Genomic DNA, 6,852 nt, shown 5'->3' with positions numbered 1-6,852 from the left:
ACTGATGAAAACAATCTGTTAATCTTTTGGTGTTATAAGTATAGTATCATCTGCGTGAATATGGCAATTTAAATATTTTCATAAATAAACTTAATTCATTTTCTATTTCATCTGACAACGAAGTTATAATCTAAGATATCATTCTTGTTCATAAAGTCTTCTAAATCATTTAATAACAATGCAAACAAGAAAGGTGAAAGGTTTTCACTTGGTCTAACTCCAATTTCACGAGGGGAAATATTCTGATATTCTGGTGTACATTTATCATAAACAATCCGTTTACATATTTTGTATAACACTGAACATTTTACCATTGATACAATGTACTAATTATAATACATTCATGCCATAGCCTATCTCTTCAAACTATCAAACGCCTTCTCAAGATCTACAAAGACACAGTATAACTTAATTTCTCTTTTTCTGTTTCAGAGTTTCAAAAAATGAATATAGGGTAAATAAATTATGTACAGCTGAATATCCCTGGGGAAAGCCATTCTGATTTTTTTCAGTAATGAAAAATTTTCCTAATAACTGTTAAGGCGTTCGCTCAAAATAGCAGTAAAAAGTTTGCCAATGCAGCTCACAATTGTGGTCGGCCAAACGTTTTTAGTGTCATCACTCTCATCCTTATTCTTATACAATGTATATTGGAATGATATTGCCAACAAGCCAAGTTTGGCATTATACCTGTATCAAGAATTACATAGAATAAAAGTTCATACACTTCCATAAGATATTGGGAGGTACTTTTAATGTACTCGTTCACAATTTGATTTTCACCCAAAGCTTTGTTATTTTTCAGTTTGCAATTAGGGTATGTAAGTCTCGTCACGTGACTCCGTGATTTCATGAGAATGGGCCCTCATCTCCCATTCAAATGCATTGAGATTCGTCATTAACATAGCATTGAGTTCAATGTTAAAAGCAAAATATCTTTTTGTGAAATAAAATACTGATAAAAAATGACAAATATCTAGTTCTACTGGATAAAAATATTAAGAAAAGCATAAAATAGAAGCTTTTGCATAACGATAGTGTTTTAATTTCCCGGATGTGAACAATAAAATGCAGACCGGTCTTCAGAAATCAGACCAGGGAAGAACTTGTGCAACCACTGTCGCCAGTGCCGAGCACTGGCATATTGTACCAGTTGATTCTGGTAAGTAAAAATTACAAATACATTTATACTATGAGGCAGATGTAACCTGTAAGAGCATGAAGTAGAGTAAATTGACATTCAAAAAAAAAATGTATGCCTTTTACAGCTTTACATCATCTTCAATTAATTTTTCTTCACAAATTACACAATTTGGTAAAACTTTGTAAGTTGAAATTGTATCAGTCCCCAGCTGTAAACATGTAGCCATTGAGGTTGCTCGTTTATTATATTTTTTATACTTACTAGTTGTGACCATTCAGATTACTAAATATTTAAAAAAAAAAAATGGCAGTAGTTATGATTTTGCAGCTATTCAGAGCACCACACTCAATGGAGCCAGGTACAAAAGTCATTGACATAATGTCCACTGGACATTGTATTCGGTATCTGATTCTATCGCTGTTGAGTACCATTATGGGGACTTCATCCTCTATTAATTACAGTTTAAATAGGTATGACTTTCAAAGTCTTAGGTACAATGTAGCAAATTATATTCTACATGGTCATGCAATGGTGGGCTGCAAAGCATAATATTAAAGCACAGATCCCATTACCACCCAAGAGTGGTAGTACGTAGAGAGCAAGGCTCTGTCTGAAATGGGGGCCTGTGTTTTCAAGGCATATTGAAATTGATAGCTAGCTTTTTATATTAACCTGTCACTTGAATAATGTCCATTTCTATCTAGTTTTTGTCGATTGTTATTTATTATCCTCCATTTTTTCATGCATTTCAGGAAGAAAATGTTTGACCATTCAAGCTGACCTTGCCTGGTGCTTGACCTGACAGTAGTCACAGCCTGCAGGTAGGCAGTCAAACTCATTATTCTGTTTCCCTGCCAACCATTTAGAATGCTATCTCTCATATGGCACAGGCTAGGCAGAGAAGCAGTGCACAACTACCAATTTTATATTCTGGTGTATCTCAACCAGGGATCAAAGACATGCAAATTTTGAGGGGGGTAGGTGGGCGGATGCCCGCCATGCCCAAGCCTAAATCCGTCCCTGACAATTCCACAACAGTTCAAGATAAGTCGATATCCCCATGACGTATTTTATTTTCAGGACATAAACCATACATTTATATCTTTTTCGGTTCTAATTATACATGCACAATATAATTATAATTAGCTGTTATGATAAGCTACACTGCATTATACTCTATAGCATATCAACCATAAATGATAAAAAACAAATGAGAGAAAAATGTCAATATGGGTCTACATTGAGTGGTGCAAGAATTCCCACAACAACAGCATGCCTTTGACATGCCCCAAAAAGACAAATGCAAGTATACAGCAAACTGGGCATTATGCTACACCCTTCTCATGCATGCATATAAAAAATGAATCTCAGTGTTAACAATGGCTAGCAGTTATCCACATTAAAATCCCTTGAATTATTTTAAGAAGACATTTCAATAAGAATTAGCCTCCTTATTTAAGTTATCATACAATGTAGTAGAAATTGTATTTTACTGAATCTTAACTTAATACACTTAACTACATCACATTGATGCACGTGTTTACTATTAATACTGTAGACATATTAATAGTAAACATGAGTATCACTGTGATGCAGTTAAGTGTACAAAATACAGAACAAATGGTCCATATTGTACTGAAAACACTGGGCATTTGTGTCCAAGACCGCTTATCAATACCAGATGTATTTTCTTTGTAATATTATAAACTAAATAGCAGTATTCATTAAAAGAGCGATATGTTGTTGTTTTTTTTCAGTATGATTGCTTAGAAGTGAAATTATTTGCATAAATTATTATTTGGTCTCTACGTTTGAGGTTTTAAAAGAACCCTGTGAAATGCAGCTACATGTATAAAATGCACATCTCAAGAGAAATGTATTACTGAAATTGGAGGTTTAGTTGCTCAGAACCTAGCTGTGAAAAGTCATTCAGAAAGTAGTTTCCTCTTGAAAAAAAACAGTGATGGTCGAAACTCTTTTTCACCCTGGAGCAACTAGCACTTCTAATGTAGCAATGTACATATGTAGTTGTTGGCAAATACTGAGTGCCGACTCAGTAACCTGTAACCAGTCAAATGTAATGCACAATCAATCTAATGAGAGTAATTACAATTCACAGAAAACAAAAACATAACTGGATGGGCCCTTATCAGACAAAGATGTCAAACTGTATGCGATATACATGAACATGTATTTGAGGAAAGAGAAACCTCTGGTAGTAAGCAAATTCTGTGAAATTATTTATTACAAATTATCAATGGCTGTGATTAGTGTGGAAGACTATATTTTACCAAAATGATTGGATTTTGTGCAGAAAGTGAAGAGTCTCTTAGCTCATTGCCCTTTTAAAGATGATGGAGACTTCCAGTAAAGTCCAAAACAAACGGAGTGGAACTGTCATGAAAACCAAGAGAAATGAAGAACCAAGTGAGATTTGTGAACTAGCATACTACACTGTATATTAATATTTATTATGTAACTAAAAATATACTCACTGAATTTGTATGAGTGACTTGAAAGAAAATTTAAATCAAAATGTAAAAATTGAAATTTGTGTATTTATCCAAACTTGCAAAATCAGCTTTAAAAAATGGAAGTTTATAATGTAAATAATACATCAACAACAGGCAGTGTTACGGACAGTATAGGTCTGTTTTATTATCCCCCTTTGAAAAGCATAGTATACATGTACATATATATTGATCATTCTGTGTGTCGGTTCATTTGCTACTTCCCAGAAAACTAATAAATGGAATTAATGAAGTTTCCACAAATTCTTCGTCATATTTGAATGTTTCATTGTGCATTTCCACCAATAAGTGAGCTTTTCTCAAGGTATTACTAGTCTGTAGTATGGCCTGTAATACATGTAATAGGAGTATGATTTTTATCAACTCAAATTTTCATAATGAGGGTTTCTCTACTATAAATGGGAAAACTTTTTTATTGATGCAGACCATATATAATGCATGTACAACATGAACATGTATGAGATTATTGAAGAAAAAAAACAAAATACATACAAAAAAATTCAGTCACATTCATGCAAGTTATTATATTTTACTATTTGTTGTGTTTTAGGCAGAAAGATTTGCTAATTTCTTGAAAAGTGAGTTTTAAATTAAGATATATGTGAAAAGTTATGGTTACAATACATTTTTATTCAAATTGTCTACGCTTTGAAAGAGAGAAGACCTAATTTAACTGAAGTGTAGAGGAGTTATCAACAAGACAGAAATAAAATCTTGAGCTATTTTCAATCCAAATGTTCTTGTTTGCATTAAGTAGAAATTGAAATTCATCCATGTGTATGTGTGTACATGAAACAACCCATTCCCCCTTTTTCATTTAATTAAGCTAACTTATTTGTATTGTGGTCAGGGGCGTAGATAGGCCTGTTTTATTTGTACGCAAAATTGGGTCTTGGAGGGGGGGGGTCGCTCAAGGCCCCCAGTGAGTCATTGCATAAAACCTTTATTTCATCTTCAAAATGTGTTTTTATTTTTGTTACTTTTTCCAAAAGTACGCAACTCTGTATTTGCGTATAGGCAGGTACGCCCCTGGTGGTATTGAATAAAAATAAAATGAAAAAACTGTAAATGAGCACTAATATAAATAAAACTGCATTTTATATAAGATATGCTTTTCAAGGGAGTTAACTCTTTGTTCAGTGATTTTTTTATCCTTTTTTTAAATATGCAATTTTAAAATTTACGAAAAAGTACTTAATCCTCAGAACCCAAATAAAACATTGATATAATGTAAAAAGTAAGTCTAAATCTTCTAATTAGAAACTATTGAAAATGAAAACGAGGCGTCTAGTACGTTGATTCTATTTATTTTTGTTTGAAGATTGGCACTATTTGGTAGTTATTTCCCTTTAAGTGTAACTTAAAATTAGTTTTTGTTCAGACATAGATATTCGATACATTTATAAAGTTATAACCTTTGATTACCTTGTTTTTCATCAGGAACATTTCAATATGAATGGTGTCGAAATTTTGTGATTTTTAGAAATTTTGATGAATTTCAGGGGCCAAAGAGGGGGACCTAGAGATGGTCCTCATTTTAGCCTCTTATTATTGAGAATAAAAAATGAAATGTTACCCAAGCTTTGCTTAACTTAGGTACTATTTGGTACAAATTTGGTGAAATTCAGTATACCTTGATGTATCGACTTCTGCCTGGGCCTATTATAGAATGTCGATCGGCGACCAGGTGATTCAATCTGTAAAATACACGCTATATACAGCGTTGTATAGACTACAGTAGCATTTGCTGAATCTTTGACCCATCAAAAATACTTTTTTGGGATAAAATCACCACTTTCCGGTGCATGTAAGACTGATATTGGTGCATGCCAGTCAATTGACGAGAAATTTCCAAGGCAGAAAAAATAATGTCCTGTTTTCGAGAACTATTCTAAAATTTAGTAGGGTCGGTAGGTAGGAATTTTTATTTTCATTTGATATTTTTGAAATGACATAAGTCATACAGATACAATGAAAACTAAATATGCAAAGACTAAACATATGATAGACTCAGTCCACAGTCTAATCGCTTTAGGGATTTGGCCCATGAGTAATTTTTTTCTGTTTTGACGGAGGTGGTAAAAACAAAAAATATCTATAGTGCCGAATTACAAACAGGGATTATCCACGACCAAGAGTACACTTATGGCACGTGTGTTTTCAATTTTCTTCTTTTTTCTGGAAGACAATCGGCAGAATTTTTACGTAATTTTTTTCTTCAAAATTTCAAATCAAAATTTATGAGTTGGGGGCCTGAAAGAGGGTCAGTAGGCCTAGGGCGATCGGAAACATTTTTAGGTCTAAACGGATGGTCTGTTTATTACTCCAGTAGTGCTAGAGATTGCCTGGAAAGCTTTTTTCTGACTTGATAAATGATATTGGCAGTGCCTCTTGAAATATTTTATACAGCTGCATAACAAGTATAGTTTTCCTCCAAGGAAACATTTTTCAGACTACTAATGTATGTGACTATTTAGAATTAGATAAAATTGTTTGATACAAGATTTAGTTGAAAGTTTGATTTTGAAGTGTTAAATTTGAGTCAGTACCGATGGATTTAGCCTTGAAGTCCTTTATATACCAGTATTTTATTTTTATTTCATAAGAATTTCTAATATATATGTGTGTGTGTGTGTGTTTAATATAATAGAGTTACCGAAATAGTGCTGACTGCGTCGTCATCGTCGGCGGCGTCCGTGTCGTCGTCGTCCATATTCACTTGATTTTCGTACGATGACTTTATGGTTATGGTTGTCTAATTGTTATGAAATTTTGATATGATTTTACTAAATATTAATTAATTGCGTCTATTATTTATTATTATTTATAATTTTTTAGTTTATGGCCCCTACAATAGTGCCATCCATGTAACTGACACACCACACTGTCGGTTTCTGTTAATAAAAACAAAACAAAACAAAAAAACTGAGAGCCCAGAATTTTACCAAGCTAACCTATAGCTACATAAAGTAAATGTCCAATCATTATTAACATGACATAGCAAGTTAATTCTACACATCCATGCAAGTACACCTTCAAGGAAGAATATGTATATGACATGTCCTATGGTTGTGGCATGTCATATTGTGTAATGCTATTTTTCTTTTAAAATTTAAATTAGACCGGTAAAATCAATCTAGCAATGAAATTTTAAAAAAGAAACATGCAAAAAAGTTT

This window comes from Perna viridis, chromosome 3 (genome assembly GCF_037379345.1).
Source record: "Perna viridis isolate PV_CMFRI_1.1 ecotype Kerala chromosome 3, ASM3737934v1, whole genome shotgun sequence".
Lineage (NCBI taxonomy): Eukaryota > Metazoa > Mollusca > Bivalvia > Mytilida > Mytilidae > Perna > Perna viridis.
Note: the sequence above shows the minus strand (reverse complement) of the source record.